The 18,007-nt window shown below is 40.5% G+C and overlaps 1 protein-coding gene across 1 annotated transcript in view; it reads right to left on the reverse strand.

Moving 5' to 3' along the window:
- The window catches only part of GARRE1 (granule associated Rac and RHOG effector 1), a 59,557-nt gene extending 42,046 nt beyond the window's left edge, over positions 1 to 17,511 (reverse strand). Inside the window, exon 1 of the mRNA XM_086621007.1 lies at positions 17,476 to 17,511. The gene's annotated coding sequence lies outside the window, so the exon portion shown is untranslated. The remainder of the gene's footprint in view (positions 1 to 17,475) is intronic.
- Between the last annotated feature and the right edge of the window lie 496 nt (positions 17,512 to 18,007).

Below are 18,007 nucleotides of genomic sequence, written 5' to 3' on the forward strand. Positions count from 1 at the left end.
CAAATGCATACATGGAATTCTGTCAGCACATCTCAGCAGCATGCACAGCTTTTCAGCTTCCGGCTCTAAGCTGCAACTTTAAGTATAAGGCATGGAAAGACATATAACAGTCAAACTGATGTTCAGAGAAATATTCATGTTATTTGACTAATATAATGTGATTTTTCCTTTAAAAAAAAAAAAGCATGGTTCTTACGTTAAAAATTATTCCGCCAAGAACTCTCCAAATATTTCCCAATAAAATTATAAATTGTTAAATAATTATCAATCCTAATTTACAACACATAAAGCATAGTAAGACCACCTTACCATGTCCTGAAAGGAGAAGTACTGATAATTTTATATAAACAACTAAGCCCTCAATCGTGGGCATGATTTGTCACCAGGTTATGTGTGAAAATTTCTGCACTGAGTTGTGCAATAAATTTTTTGCCCAGCAGAAGACATAATGGGATATTTGTGCTGGTATAATAGATCTTGAAAGAAAAACAGACGTGCTGTTTTAATCCATAAAACAAATTAACACGATGTGATTGATCTATTCAGTAGAAATCATGCATCCATAAGCAAACCTGAAACTTTTATTATTTGTTAGATCTTTCTGAAAACTCTTATTTGTGTCCACACCCCCCCCCCCCCCCCCCCCCCCCCGAAGCACCCAGTACCAACAGTCCAAGAGATCATACACATGCATCAGTGGAAGATCTTAACTTCACACCTAATTAAGTACCTCCAATAGTATCTCTCATATTCATTAACAGAGACGAATTTTGTTCACAAACGAAGACTAGAAAGAAACATTTAAAATTTTAAGTGGTTTCTTCTGATGTGTCAATTATACTTAAAAATTATTATATTTTTATATATATTTTAAAAGTATTATATAAAATACTTAAAAATTAGTGAAAGACTAGACTTACATTAAATGATGTTTAGGTGACTTAAGCCATGCTGACTCTCCTTCCCAGTAACTTATGTTGACAAAGGGCTTTCTGCTGCAGAAATTGCGACAGGGTAAAGCTCTGCCAGCCATAAGACACTGCAAAGATGCCAAATACGTTTAAGCAATGTTTCAGTGTCAGCTGACGCTATTACAGATCTGGCCAGACCCCTTTCAAATATATTTCCTAAGTCTGAGATTTAGAAAAAGTGACCTTTCCGCCACCAGGACTGTTTGTGCAGCGGGTGTGCTGACGAGCAGGACCAGCCCACTGGTACCAAGCACTGCCCATGACTAATCTGGCACCAGCGAGAGATGGTGAGGAGAAGGCTACAATACACAGCACTGAGCACCAAGGCAATGCCTGGCAATTTCTGCTTTATATATAAATACAAACCCCCCCAGGCACCTTTTTTAGCCACTGCTGGATTTCCTCCCTTCCCCCATCCCTCAACCAGGCTCCAAACCTTGAAGTAACCTTGTTCTGTTCTCCCCCCGACCTGAGACAGCTCCATGCCTGAAACACAACCTCTAATCTTATTTTCTATTTCTAGCATACAATTCACGACCCTTAGCCTTTTTTTTTTTTTAAATTAAATATCCTAGATGTTGCCAATTCTACTTCCTATAGTCAAGATAGCGCACAGAGTATGTCAGAATTTATAACTATGTATTTCTTGTCAAGGACAATTTTACATTACTTTTAAGAGCATTAGAAACATACAGTATTTAGGCAATAAATTTGAAAAACCTCCACTGAAAAAGGGGTTTTCAACACTACTGTCAGTACTTCACTGCAATAAACCAGCTTTATTTGATAGAAGGTTTAGATCGAAACTTTAAAATACAACAGATCTGCACTTCAGGGCAGTTGGCAAAGCAAAGCGTTAACTTCCAGCAATTATTGATACTTGGAGAGTGTCTGTGGACGTTAAGCTAGAGTCTCACAAATTACAGGGTTTTATTACAAAGGATCTCATCTGACACCATCTATTTATGAGAAGGACTTTGCTTAAACTTGTTTGGGTTTTTTGCAACAAGGAATATGTTGTTTGTTTGCCATCAATTCTGTAACATTTCTTGCACAAAACAAATGAAAATAAAAATGGCCTACTGGATCAGATGTCCATCCAGGCCACAATGGTGGTGGTCAAATTTTACACTTTTAATTAATTAGCATCATCCATAACCCTTTTTCATATTTTTATCAATTACATGAAATTTGTGCAGTTGCTAGGGTAAAATGTTCCTCCATGCACAAATGTGCCCACAAAAGCACTTTGACACAGAACAGCTCCCTGAAGGATGAAAAAATATTTTTCTGTCTCCAAAGCGTTGAAAAACAAGAAGTTTCCAGGATGTGTCCCCAGCCTGGAGGCTGCAGTCTGACACAGCCATGCCCTCTCAGAGCTGCAGAGAGTTACAAGCACATGTCTGTGTTTTCACCAGCCACATGCTAACGCTTTTCTGCCTACCCCAAAATAAGCTATTTCAGCCCCAGCAAACACATCCCTACAGAGCATGGAGGGAACATCTGTCACTTCAGCCAGCTGTGTGCTTACCCTGCAGAGAGGAACTGATTTGGCCACTGTGCATTAGTGAATACCTTCAAATACCTTCACTTACACACACTGAAAGTTAACAAAAGTGAATTCCAACATACCCACATATCAAAATATTTATAATGCTTACACCAAGCCAGCAGCTAGCCTTTCAAAACAAGGCCAACTACAGGGATATGACTTTCTGTTGATTAATCAGAAAATGAGTCAGCCTAGGATGCTAACAGCAAAGAAATTGCCCCTAGTAATTCACAAAATTAATTCCTGAACTATATTTTAAATATAATCAGTTATGGGACAACTTGACCACACAGGCAAAATTGGGAAAGGAGAAATAATCCTTGAACTAAGACATGAAGTGTTATGACATGTTTTCTTAAATTTATTTATAGCTTGCTTATCAATATTTTTTACAATAAATATGTTTTGTTTCACATTGGTCTGTGAAAAAATAAATTGGTCTGGTCTAATAAATACTGTTAGTTTGTTCTACTTTCTCTCTACCACTCCTTCGGCTTCCATCCTATTCTGAGCAGAGCATTGTTTGGATTTATTGGTAGTTCCACAGAAATTGAACAGTGCAAGCAGGAGGACAGCCTCTAGCAATTAAGAATAAAAGTAGGTAAGCGAACATAAATCAGACTAGAGAAAAACAAGTGTGAAAACTTTCTAAGGTAGCAGAGCTGGATTTTGAAATGGACTGAAAAAAAAATAGAAATTGTAAAGTCAAGAGTCTTCTCTTCAACATACTTATCAGATCAACTTATATTATGAATCGAAAGTCAGCACGATAACAGAAGCAGCACAATCAGAAGTTGTCCAACATGAGATTCATTCTTAAGTGGCTACTGGGGGAGTAACAATACTTTCTTTCCTTCCTTAAAAAAAAAAAAATAAATTACATTGTCAACATAAACGATAACTGCAACTTAGGACTACCTTTCCCTCAGCAAAAAAAGGGATATTATAAAAACATAGTTTGAATGGTAACTTCATTGAATCTGAAGGGTCAACATGTGAAAGCTTCTCCACCCATCCCAAAAAGAGGAGTAGAAACATCCCAAAAAAACTCACCAAGATTCTCATGTCAATGAATGACAGCCACAAAAATTTATCATAGCACTAGGAAAATATTTGCAAGTATGTTTTCAAAGGGATACTGTTATTCAAATGGAAAAAGAGTATCACACCACCATTCAACCACCCAACTATTTCAAAATATTAAATTTGTTATTACTGTGGTCTCCATAAAATACATAATTAAATAACTAATTCATTATTGCTTGTCAATGTAAAATAATTTTTTAAAATGTTTTCTCACAGTGTCTGCCTTTAGTATGAAAGTTACAGAGCAATTCTAAAGTTCTCACTGAAAACAGTATTAAGAAGGCCTTTACTTTTTCAAAATGGTTTCCACTCTTATCTTTCATAAACTTCTGGGAGCACAATATAAGTGGTTTTAGTCACTCAAGAGTATTCTTCATTAGTCAAAGAATGAAAACCAAGTATGCACCAATGTAAGTCCATATTTGACACCATTTTAAAATCCTGACTTCATAGAGAAAGGGCTTCTGGAGTACAATCACTGATGCAGGCTGGAGATGCGTGACAATATGTGCCTGAATTTTGGCTAAAGCAAAAAAATTCTACTAAGTCAAAACAACCCTTTTAACACAAAATAGTTTACGTGAAACATTCAAATTACTCAATAAGCATCTGAAAAAAAAATTAAGCTCACTGAAATGTAGCTGGTTTTTTTTTTTTTTAAGACTTCTGAAAGGAAATCTGGGCAGGATTTCTGAAAAATAATGCCTTCCACTTACAGCCCACCAGCACCATCAGGTGAAGTCATCATAGTGCTAACAGCAATACTGCTACTACTGCTGTCAGTACTGGAGCACAAAGAAATGAACACTGATCATAAGGGCCGATTACTTGTTTTGTTTGGCATGTGACAACGTTATTAAATTATTTTAAAAAATTAATTTAACAATTTTATTTTAAATATTAAGTATATTAACACAATCTACAAGAATATTAACATGATCTAGTAAACATTGTATTTAAGACAAAATTAAGTGGCCAAGATAGACAATGTGTGTCTTCCAACTCTCTACTACCTGCCAAACTTCCACAACACATCCGATTCAGCACACATGCAGCTTCCCTGCCTGTAGTCTGCTATGAAACCCACCTTCCCACAAGAAGCCAAACACTGCTGTAATCAACACTTCTCAAGAACCACAGCCAACTCTATTTGAACACAGATCTCGTCCAAGACATTCCCATGTAGTCACCACTTTCAAGTCCTTCCAACCCCAGTGGAACCATCACACAGTGGCTATGCCTCAGCCAGACTAGTTTTGAACAAAATTCAATGTTCTCTACTACTTCATAATCAGTATTATGGAATCAACTCCTTCCACACATGTCTCAGGAGAAGGTAAGCGAAATTATTACTTCAGCAAAAAGTTCACCTTACATCTTCTTTAAGATAAACACCACAGTAACAGACCGCCACAGAACAATTAACTGTTTAGAAAGAACCCTGCTGCTAGACCCTAAGAGCTAAGGCTCAAACTTCCACTTCCACTACGTTCTCTACTATGTTCTCCATTTACAGATACTACATCATCTTCTACATTTTTTCCTCATTAGGCAAGCTCTGACAACAACCTGAACTTGTGTGCACTCTGCTTCTGAATTACTGATGGCAGCAGAAAGTGCAAATCACTACTGCAGAATCAAACAAAACAACTAACATGCTTTTGCAGGAAGGATTTCCATCCACTTCTGTTCTCCAAAGCATTATATAGAAAAAAAAAAAAAACAACCAGAAAACTATGTTCCTTACTGCTACTAATATTCCTTCCTTCCAAGGCTCTGTAAGGATCTTGTTCTATTTCTAGAGTTATTCTGTTAGGCAATTACAACTTCTATGTTCTACACAAGCCTACAATACATATCTGCAGAAATCTCTCAGGAAGCATTACAATGAACAAACACAGGCATGCTACATTTATTTTTTGCATCTTCTTTTCAAAAAAACTATTACAATATCAAGTCTGTAGTTACCTGCAATTTTTGAACGCTAAAAACGTATCTTACTTTCTTGCTTTCAATTCAACGACATTGGTCTTGCTTTCAATTTTTCTACTTTTAGATTCATTGCAGCAAGCTTAAAGAACACAGTACTACATCTGCATCCTACTGCACACTAAGGTACTTATATATGTTTTTATCCACAATACAAAATACTATTTCCTGCATACACCTAACGATACCTGCTTTGTGCATACTACATTATGTATGTCCTCCTTTATTAAGGGATTTGAATTTCAGTGAGTCATTTTCTCAAAATTTCCACTCTAGAAATATGTAATTACCTTCCTTCAAAGTATGCAGTAACACTATGCAGCTGGAGCATATCAATCCACTTTTTGCCTTTATTATTTTATTAGGAACAATGTGTACTACAGTCAGAACTAGGACTAACCGCAATCGGAGTATCATTTGATACATCAGGGGATTTTTATCCTCAACTACCACTCACGTATTGCTGTGCAGCAGGAGAGTTTAAGCAGTGCTGCAGCAGCACGGACCCTAATACTCATACCAAACTGAGTTTAGAACAACAGGAAATCTTTCGCATTTTCAACATGGCAAATTACTCTCCCCATCTTTCAGCTAACATTCCAATCCTCACTGTGTAAATACATACAAATATGGGAGTTTTAAATGTGAATTAAAATATAAAGAAGGAAAAAAAACCACAGTGAAAGTAACAAAAAAAAATCACAGGGAGAAAACAAAAGGAGAGTGACTGGATTCAGCAGCATAAGAAAATTAGATGATTGTGGGTTTGGCAATGAAACTGATGTTTTTTCTTTACAGTGTATCAATATGATATTCAAAATTAAGATTACTCTATTTTAGGGCTCTCAAACGCTATTAGTAAGGTATTCTGCTGCTTTTTGAGTTGCTATATGCGTATCAGCAAATAATTTTAAACAGTATAGCCGCTTGTAAAATGGAGTCTTATCTCCTCTTATAGCTAATGTATTAACTGCTTTTCATATCTTTGAGGTGACTACGCTGGCATTTCTTTGCCTCTGAAGTTGAAGCATATAGATTTCATTTATGTAGACATTCTTTGTCCATATTTTGGACAAGACAGTGGATTTTTACTGGTCAGAAGTGGTACGTATTCACTACTAATAAAAACAATTTCAATGTTATATTAAGCAATCTATACTATTAAGTTCCTAGAAGATAACTAGGCAAGAACACGTCAATGAAAAAAATCTGTGGCATCTAGGTTTTTACCACATACCAATGCTGTAAAAATCTGAGTATCTTATCCTCACTTGTGTCAGATTTAAGCTTGTTATTCATAAGTGAATGGAAGCTTTTTGCCTAATAATTTGTTAATTCTAAAAGATGACATTGAGTAATCTCAATGATTACTCACTGAGTTTATGACTATGAGTGGTTGCTTTGCTATGTTTTTTACCACAGTCTTCAATATGAAGGTATTTAACAAGAAACCAAAACCTTTGAACAGAGAAAAGAAAACAAACAAGAAAAGAAGAAAGCAGGAGAGGCATTTCAGTACAAGTGCGAGTAAGCCACAAGTACCTGCCACACAGCCTGCAGCTAACCACCACTCCAAGCTGAGGCAATACCATCCATACGGAAGAACGTAAGTAGCAGTTTTGGAATAAAAATAATTTCACCAGTGAAAACAAAAAACAACTCTTCCCTTCATCATCTAGATCAACACCAACTACGAAGCATCGATTTCTAAGTATTACTTCCTAAAATGCTGGTTCTTACCTAAAAGATACAAAACGTCTTAGGAGTGCTGGAACACACAGCAGTTCTAAGACAGAGGGTATCTTGCATTTAAGGACACATAATGCTATATCTAAGTCAACTTGTCAAATGCCTCCCCTCTCTGAGGGATATTCTACAGCTGCAATTACTGTTCCCTGCTTTTTTCAGAATACACTGAGTCTTCTGAAATCACCAGGTTTAGACCATTTCAGAGGGAGTTCTGTCCCTCACAATATCATCTGTTGGCTGAAATGCTGTCTGCCTGTGACAGCATAAGGCAAGTGAAAGCCAAGGAACTATAGGTCTTAAGTCAATGGTGCGATGTAAAAGAAGAAAAACAAAACCCACAACACAACCTTTAGAGACAGCTAAATAAGGGATAAGAAGTTCACTAAGTCAACAGGGCTTTGAGGCACGATCAGCTTTTTCACATGCTAGCAAGCACTATAATCAATATTCACACATATCTAGTTGCATAATATTTGCTCCCGGTCTACTGTTCCAAATTACATCAGTTCAACTTTGCTCACATTAGGATTCATTTTAGAGAATAATATTTAGCATACACATAGCATGCAAGATGCCCTGCATTCATATTATAATTTATTCCTCAACACACTGAACAACTGGATGAAAATACAGCATACCTTCCTCTCCACACTTGTAATTCTGAGGACTGTATCACTTACAAAACTTTAAGTTGAAAGAAAAAGGAACATAATTACGTAGTGTAGAAAATTTCATAAACTATACTTTCCCTTGTTTTTTTTTGATATATGATTTGATGTGCAGTGAAAAAGAACCAACACAGCAGAGATGAGCAACTCATGCTCCAGAACAGAATATAACAAATAGCATATGCAAAGAAGACACAATATATTATTTCCCTGAAACCACAATAATTTTTGAAAAGAAACTGCTTCATCTGTGCTAAAACAATTTCAGAACAAAACAAAAATACAACCTTTTAGCAGAAAGTCACTGACTGAAATACATAATTTTCTCCTGTTTCAGGATGCAACTTAAAATATCAGTAACAACATATTGTATCAGAGAAAAGCACCCACTGGCTGCACTGTGAAGCTGAAAAAGCCCATAAAAACGTGAACGTCTCAGGAAAAAGAACAAACAAATCACAACTTAACATCAAGTCAAATTTTATCAGTCATATTAGCAGTAGTCATCTTCATCCATGACAAGGCATGAAGTTGAGGGCCATGAAGGCCTTTCAAGTGAAACAAACACACAGCAAAAGGTGTTGAAACAGAAGAGAAGGCAGAGTCTAGACAGACATTTTCCATCGATAGTGCCCCAAAGTGCAAGAGATGAAGAAGCACACATTAAAACACAAAACAATGAGTAAGAGGGTAAGGACAGGCAATTCTGAAGAAACCAACAGCAACATGCTAATCTATAGATACTTCTTCAGAAATTGACTTAAGAAGTTTAGTTTAACAATATAGTAAATTGTAACAAAAACCCTACACATCAATGTATTGCACAAGCAACAAGCTGTGCAGCTATTCAAGAACAAATTAAACTTAATACATAGTACCTTTAAAGCCAGAGGAGCTATTCAACCATGAACCAGTATCTGTAAGTGACAGCAATTCCCATACCCAAGATTCAGTCCAACAATGTCTGACTAAAGAAAGCATGGTCTTCAGAAAAGCATCCATAACCAAAGACACCATGAAAGATTTTGGAGTAACTCTCTGACATCTGACCTGCAACAACTTAGACAGCATTAGAGATTCAGTGACAAAAACACTTCCTGATGCTTGAAAGAGCATCTGTGATTTGAAGGAGACCTCTGCAGCCCTCGTGGTCACCATGATACAGAAAGAGAAGGCAGAGTAAAAGAAGAGCAAGGATCTTTTAACACATGTTCAAGGGAAACATAATTAAGAGGCAAACCATGGTGTGTTATTCATTTGACTGATTGTATCAGACAATCCTAATCAAACCTCGTAAAACCCAACTGTTCCAAGAAACTAAAATGGAAAAAAGAAAAACAACTCTTTTCCAGCTGTGTCTTCAAAGGAAGAAAATGCACTTTTCCCAAAAAGCATTTCCCTAAATCTTGTATGTCAACTACAGATTTACCCTGTCATACCAATTCATCACCACAAAAATGTAACGTTCCTATATAAAAACAAAAAGTGTACCATTAGTGGTTTTCAACAGATTTCATGTCCAGCAACATCTGCAGAGCAATAGATTTCACTTAACCAGATCAGAATCCTTTCTAACCACAAAACCAAGCAACAGATTAATTTCAAAATAGCACAGGTCAGATGTACCACTTTTCCACACGGATAAAGTCGTAAGTGCACTTGACCAAAGACTGCCAAACTAGACCATATGCTGTTCCATGACCCAAATTACTATTTCAGTTTTAAGACAAAATATTATATGAAATTAGGGTTGCTAACATGGACCTGTAGAATACCTTTGCTAGGAAGAACTTGCGAACAGCCCCATGTTGAATTCATGGCCAATTTTTTTTATAAAGTTTGCTAATTACCAAAGTTATTTTGTAACTTGTCTAAAACTTTACAGTGCTAACTCCTCTTTGGACCTGAAATGAGGTCCAAGTGCCGAATTTGACATCACAATCTGTTGTCGTGGAAATTATTGCCATGTTTAGACAAAGTTTATTATGAGATATAATAGGATTGTTTGAGAGAAAATGTTTTCATTCTCTGCCTGAAAGCAACACAAGACAGACAGAAAGACTGGAAGCTCTTTGAGTAAGGACTCAACACAGAATCAAGCACATTCCAAATAACAATACACCTGCTCTTTCTTTCAGGATTTTGTTCTAACTGGTGTTTCCTACCAGCACCCCATAGAGTTTTCATCAGCGTGGAAGTCTCTTAAGAAAAATAAGTCACAGAATTAAAAGTCCAATACATTCGCATTAATTTAGGAAATCTAATTTTTGGTGAACCTACCCTGCTCTTCTATACATTAACTTCAGCAACTTCTCTTCAAAAATAGCTAAAACAGAAATGCAAGTTATAATACTACCAAAACCTTAAACTTGCATATCTACACTGGTAGAAAGACAGTTTATCTGTAACCCACTATGAGTTAGTAAAGTACACCCAGTCTGTGCTCTGTAGGTGAAGAACGTATGAGTATCCACTCAAACCTCTGCTTTCCTGTCAACAGCAGCAGCAACCTGGCCATCTTCATGATTTCATTTGCACTACTCAGAACTGAACTCAGTAAAACAAAATTTTCATCATTATCAACTATTACAGTTTGGGTTTTTTTTCATTCTCCTGTGCTTTTTATTTAATAAATTAAAGATTTTGGTCTTTTTAAAAGATACATGCATGTTTAGCAGTAGACCTATTTTTCAGTACCATATTAAAGCTCTTGATGACATCATCCACTTGTAAATGTTCATCTCACATAGGAAAAAGGGTATATCTTATTACCTTATTATTTAAATATTTGCAAACTGAGTTGCTCAGCCAAAAACACACAAACATCCAACCACGTCTTTGGTAAGAGGCTAAACAAAATTTATTTTGGAGCTATGAAACATGCACTCATTAAGTTGGATTCTGTAACAATGTATTTGCACAGTTTTAGTTAACACTACTCTACACCACCTGGCCTTCAATTCCTGCTTTCAACAGCAGATAATACTGCTATCCTTCACTCCCACCAAAAAATCTCCCATCCTCACGATCTTTCTATCTCTCACTAAACGCAGGTGCCTTTAACAAATGATGACCTGCATTCATTTTTACCTTCATTTGACCAACATGGTTTCTTCTGAGATGATGAACTCATTCTACGTTGAAGTTACCCTGCAAGATGCATGTAGAACTCATCAGAGATTTGGAAGAAGGAAATTTTTAGGTAGTCTCTTCCTCCTCTTACATAATACCATCTGGTGAAAGGCTTGCAAATAGCCTTCTGAGAAAAATTTTGAAATACTCAACAGAAAGAGATTATGTTCCTCAAATCTTTTGGAGGCTGGCATAGAATTACATTTACCCAGCGTGATCTTGACCCTGTGATACTCAGTCTCTTACTCAAGCTGTGAGGATGAGGACACAAGAAAGTCTTTAAACAACAAGAGCGTTTCTGTGTCTGTCCTTTCTAGTCACTACAGCTTTCACTGGTTTTCAGCATTTCTGTCATATGCTGGGCCACACAAAAAGAATGTCTAGCTTCTTCAGGATGACATTGCCAGCTTCAAGTGTTTTTAAAGAATTTTAAAATATTATCTTGTACTTAGACTCTTAGGAAGCAACACTTAAAAGATCTCCAGATTTTTCTGGAATGTGAGCTGTAGACATTCAGGTGCTTTATCTTCTCTGGGAAAGCTCTTGTGCTTGGACTCAAACTGTTCTTCTAAAGCATTATCAGCCAAGTTCTGTAATCTGTACAGAAGAGCAGGAAGTTCAACTTTCATAAAAAAAAAAATACCTAGGAACACTGCTCTGAATATCCTAGCATCAGACTGACCATGTGGACACGCTTCGAAGGTTCTAATTTTAGCTCAGTAAATCCAGAGGAATTCCCAATACCATCCAGAAACTCACAAACATACCAAGTTGTCACAGTGAGGTAATCTACTTGGGAAACTAAAAACACTCAGTTACTGACAGAATTAAAGATATATTTAATTGCTAGATAACTCTCACACAAATAAATCACATTAAGGATACCTGTAGAGAAGTGGAAAAAAGGTCCATCACTGTCCTTTCTTCCTACTTTTCTCCTACTTTCTCCTCTACAACACATTCCGTACGCTGCTTTAAAGTTCCCAAAACGCAGCATATTAGAATAAAGCATTAAAGAATCAGAGTTAAATATTATTTCTACCAAGGGAAACAAACTTGCCCCTACATTCAGAAACTGTTTAAGTTGAGTTTTCTTCCCTTCCCAGGTTGCAGAGTACGCTGCACAGACCTCATGAGGAATTTTCTGTAATTGGACAGTATCATTTAAACATCAACTTTGAGTGCACAACTAAACAAGAATCACACCTAAAATACTGCTATTAAACAACCCGTTGACATGTTCCCTTATAACTTTCTAACACATATATAGTGTCAAGAAGGAACAAAAATAGAATATCTAAACCTGAGAAGGGGTGGCTGACAAGGTGGTAGAGGCATCTTCCTGTTGAAATTTTCCAAATAATCTGTCTTTTGCAATACTATTGTACAGAAATGCTTACCAGAAAACACTAGCATCTGACAAGTACCCCACAGAAACATGACTAGAAAAAACAAAACAAGAGTCACATTGACCAAAAGCCTCTAACCACTTGAAAAAGCAGAAAACTGTTAGAAAAGTGAGAAACAAAAGACCACAAAGAAGGAATACAGCTACGTTGCAAGACAGTGAAAATCTTGTTAGCCTAAAACAGAAAATATGCATCAGTCATTTCAAGGAGCAAAATTCACTGAAAATGTAAGTAGTACTTGGTCACAATTTAGGGAGGCATTGTAAAGATGTTTCCTAAGGAATTATTTTCTCTGATGTGACCCTAGCAGTAAAAACACACAAGGTAAAAATTTATTTTTAAAAAAACACGGACAGCTACTTTACAGCAAAAAACTTTTTAAAGTTTTTTGTTTGCTTTTTAGCCAATACAGCAAAAATTCTATCTACTACTGCTACTATGTTCTCCTACGAGGGCTTTCCTTAGAAGGGAGAGTATTTATTTCCTTAGTGAAAATAGTCCTTCAAAGCAAAGCTCTAGAATAGCCCACTTCAAACTTGGAATTGTTTTAATAAAAAGTTGTAACAGGTGCTTACAATAAGCTGCCGTATGTTATCATTACACTGAAGCCAACGTACCACCGATGGTATGCAACACCACAGCTGGAAAAGTGACTTGCTATAAAGGCTCTTGAATGTGCCCGAAAGCCTCACAGAGTGTCAGTTATTCCCACCTCAGATATACCCATACTGATCTTGACTCACAGACATCTCAGGATTCCCCCAGCCACACCTGGAGTACTTCTCACTCCCCTTTTCAGCCCTTTTCTTTCATTCTTCAAAGTTTAACCAGCATCCCTAAATCCTCTATTCTGCTATTTCCCCCCTACACACACACCTTCTCCCTCTTGTACTCAAGGCTGTTCCAACCCAGGTTGAAGGAAGTCAGTTTGCCTCGTGCAAAGTTTATGACCTTAATAAAACCACATACATCAACTCCTCCAAATTTATTTTAAGTAATCAACACAGTCATCTTCATCAATTACAACGGAGTAAGACAAGATTTATATTTCAAGACCACAATGCTCAAAACAATTTCTTGTCACATTAGAGCACTTCAAATGAAACACACCTCATTAACATCAACATCATCTTTTGAAGTTTCATAGAAAAAAATTTTTTTTTTCTGTTTTTAATTACTGTTTTGGCAAAATTCAAGGGCTGGACCTAAATGGTTTATTAACAGAACATTAGAAGACTGGAATCCTGTCAGACCAAATCAGCAATTAACCTGCAATACAGCATTTGTGAAATAAATGCCTTCTACTCCCCCCCACACACAGATCCCTTAATAGTTTCTTTGGAGACAAAAGGGATGAACATCTAAACCCCTCCTGCCATGAAATTATCTCGAGGTACAGAAGCAGCAGAAGAGAAGAAATCCACGCAAAGCCAGAGGCACAACAAAACACAACTACTACTAGCTGCTTCTTGGTGGCTTTGGAATCCATCTTTAACAAATTCTACTTAACTTTCAAAATATTTTTTCATCCTACCAGGTAGAACTTCAGATTTCGGTGACCAAGAAACAGCACCTTCTATGGTTTAGATCTGCAGTCCCTATATAAGCTTCCAGTGTTGCTTTCAGCCACAAGACATACAAAAATCTAAACAGAACCTGGAATATGGTATCACCTGGAGAGAAGACAAGATTGCCTGCAGCATATTACTAATAAATTGTTGTTACCCAAAGGCCAATGAAGGTTAGGAAACACTAATCCAGACATATCACCAAGCTCTAGGACGACTGGTGCAGTTATAATGTAGATTTTGTCAAGCCTAACATCGCCAGTTGCCTTCTGAGCCAGCCCCAGCACAATGTTTTGTGATGAGGTTACCCGTGCTGCTGGAAATGTCATCTTTCATGTATGATACAAACCCCCTTCTATAGCTACTAACAATACCGTGGTATTGTTTGCAACATGTAGGGTGTTGTTCTGGCTAACATCCAATTCCAGTAATAATATTCCATCTACCTACAGTAACCACAAGAAGATATTCTTCATTTTCAGACCCAAGTGGTTTTGCAGCACAGCAGCAAGCTCTTAAAGAACTGCCACACTTCACTGCAAGTTCCACATTTCACTGTGCATTTACCTATCTGCACAGATCAGGCATTTCTCTAAAACTGTAGAAACACCTTGAGATTACTGGGAATAAAGGCGCTCTTTTCACATGGCACAATTAGTCATATCAGCAGTGATAGCTATTTTGAGCAGCACCCATTAATCACTATCATTAGCAGGATTTCTGGTGTACCAGCGTTCATTGTACCAAGAACAAGTCTTTTCCTATTACAGTACTATTATATAAACAAAAGCAGCAGCACAATTTCTCTTGACACAATCCTGTTTTGAGTAACAAGAAGCAAGTGGCAGCATTTAAAACTACAGTCAATTCAGGATATACAGGGAAGCTTACCTATACCTTACGGGACAGCAAAAATACAGTTGTTTTGCTGCAAAGAAAAACCGGCTATCATTTGTAGGCTGGGGAAGAAGAGATGTTGAAAAGTAATAAATAGTGGGAAGATGAGGGGAAAAAAGCTCTCGGGTTGGAGACTGGAAAAAAAAAAAAACAGAAAAATAAGATTCAAGTGGAAAGAGGTTCAAATTATTAAATACAAGTTGCTACCTAAGAAATGGAAGAAAACTAGATTTCTCTTAAACATCTGTAGCAGATATTCTTATAGTACTTTGTATGAAGGATTATTTAACTGTTAATCAAATTCCAGAGTCTTGGAAGAGACTTCACCTAGAAAAATATTCCCTGTATGCATTACTTCTAGTTTCCTAACAGCCCTGAGTAACTCCCGATTCAGAATGAAAAACGCCAACAGAAGGATTTATGCCTTACACCGACCTAGGAAGCAGTACCACAAGGCGCAAGGGAAGCAGTGGCTCCATGCTGCTTCCAGCCCGCTTCCTCACACCCCAAAGGTTCCACAAAGCACCAGAAATGCGTATGTTGACCTGAAACACACCTTCTCCACAACCATAGATTTAATACTTACAAAGAGCTTCTTTCTAGGAGCAAAAGTACAGAACAGAAAGTAAAGGAAAACAATAAAACCATGTGCAAGTCTTGAACTTTGAAAACCAGCAATTCTTTACAGAAGAAGCGCCCATCTTATTTTCTGTACAAGTGTGGCCTAGTAGAAGATTCCAGCCAAGTGTAAAATCATGTTGATACCTATGATACACAAATGGCACCGTGCACATACCACGATCGGCCAACGCGATCCCATGAGCTGCATACCAAAACCTTCATGTGGCTGGGAGCTACACAACACATACCACAAAACTCGGAGAGGTGAGGGAAGGGGAGCGTACTGCAGAAGCTTCAGCCCACCTCAAGAGCACCGCTTTGCAAGACAGCACTGGGCTGGGAAAACAGAAACATCAAGCAACAATAGCCTTCAAATCCACAGCGACCTTTCCCCAACCTCTAGATTTAAGATTACTCAACAGCCACACCAGTGGTTACAAGACGCAGTGCCATTTTGGGAACCAAGCCTCAACCTTTTGCGAGCTGCGTGTGCCTCCAGAGCCACAGGCTGACCAGCCCTGAGAAGCCAAGCACTTCACTGCAGCGACACACGACTGACGTATGCCACTCTTCAAGACACCCAGACATCTGCCAAATAATGATGATAATAATGGCTGATTTATGTCTGCAACTAGGTTTATAACACCACATAAAACAAAAGATATTTTGACTTCTTTCAAATTTCTAGGCCAACATCCACCTGACAAATATATACCTGCACCATTTCCTCTCCATTCAAACGACAAAACCCCTCGAGCAGGGAGAAGCAAGGGTATATTAGTAAAGTTTTAAGTTACAGCTCAAAATTAGAGTTATCCTCTTCCACTTGCGGCTACCATATCGGTACAACGCACTAAACATAAGGCTGGATAACAACACACAGCACTTCCAGTCAGCATCAGGTGAAAAATTGGTGCGAGCACAGCCCACTGCAGCGGCCGCCAAAACGGAGACGCTCCTGCCCGTAGGCCTTCGGGCCGGGGGGCGCGAAGAAATCCCACCGCGGGCACCGTGACGAGACGTGCTCTCGGGAAGCCGACGGCACCACCCTCCCGCGGGACAGGTCCCACCGGCACCGACCGGGAGGCCCGTCCGGCCAGCGGGGCCGCCCCACCGCCGAGAGCTGGCGGCGCCCGGCCGGGGCCAGCGCCGCGGCAAGGCGAGGCGAGGCCCCCGCGGCGGGGTCTCGCTGCCGGACCGGGGCAGGCTGGCGCCCCGGGCGGCCGCCGGTCACTATTTAGCAGGAAGGTGCGCAGGAATTCCCGCAGGCGCAGTCCCAGCCCCCGCCGCGCTCCCCGGGCTGCCCGCACACGGGTCACGGCGGCGGGGAGGTGGGGGGGGGGGGTGGCCGCAGCCTCGCCACCGCCCCGGATTGCGCGCCCGCGTCGTGCCGAGGCTGCCCGTGCTGCCACAGGGCCGCCCAGTCCCGGCTCCGCCGAGTGAGCGCGGCGACAACCCTGGGGCCGCGCCCCGGGGCACCTCCGCCGCCCTCCCGTCGGCCGGGGCTCCTCGCAGGCGCCGCCGGCGGCTCCTCCCAGCTCCAGCCCCTGCCGGCGCCCCCCGCCGCGGCCTAGGGGGCTCCCCCGAGCGGCCGCAGAGCGCTGGCTGCCCTCCTCCGCGCCCTGTCCCCCTTGGCGCCCGGGGAGAGAGGGAGGGAGGGAGGAGCGGCGGTAACGCCGTCCATGCAAGCCCGGTGCCTCGCACCGGCAGGGCAGGGCCGCGCTGCGGGGCTGCTGCCGCCAGCCCGCGGGCAGCGACCGGGGACAGCCCTCGCCACAGGGCCAGGGTGAGGCCGGGCGGCGGGAGCGGGGCTCGGCAGCGGCGCTCACTCACCTGCCCTCAGCAGCCCCCGCCGCGCGGCCAGCCCCGCTCTGTGTACTCCGGAAACGGCGGCTCCTGCGCCGGGGAGGGGCCGGGCGAGGGGGCGGGCGGAGCCGCGAGTGACAGCGGGAAGGGGAAGGCGGGAGAGGGCGGGCAGCTGCCGGCTGCGGGGTGAGGAAAGGCGGGGGGCGGCGGGCGGGAGGAGAGGAGGGGGCGGGCAACGGCGGCACCGGGGGTCCCCCGGAGCGGGAATGCCGCCGGGAACGGGGGGGGGAGGGGAGAGGAGGGGAGGTGAGACGGGGAGGGGCAGGGGCGGCGGCGGGGTCGTCCCAGTGAGGAGGTGACAGGACCGCCCAGGACGGGCCCCGGCTTCGAGGGGTGCAGGGGAACGAGGGTGAGGGTCGACGGCCCGGCAGAAGAAATGGGGAGAAGGGGGGAAGAAATAATCAGTGAATATTTTATAGGTGCTAAAAATAATCGGGTTTCTCATTCTGTTTTGTGGCAAGGTGCAGTGCCCTTCCTCAGTAGAGCAATTTGTAATGGA

Source organism: Tauraco erythrolophus, chromosome 15 (assembly GCF_009769465.1).
Source record: "Tauraco erythrolophus isolate bTauEry1 chromosome 15, bTauEry1.pri, whole genome shotgun sequence".
Taxonomy (NCBI): Eukaryota; Metazoa; Chordata; class Aves; order Musophagiformes; family Musophagidae; genus Tauraco; species Tauraco erythrolophus.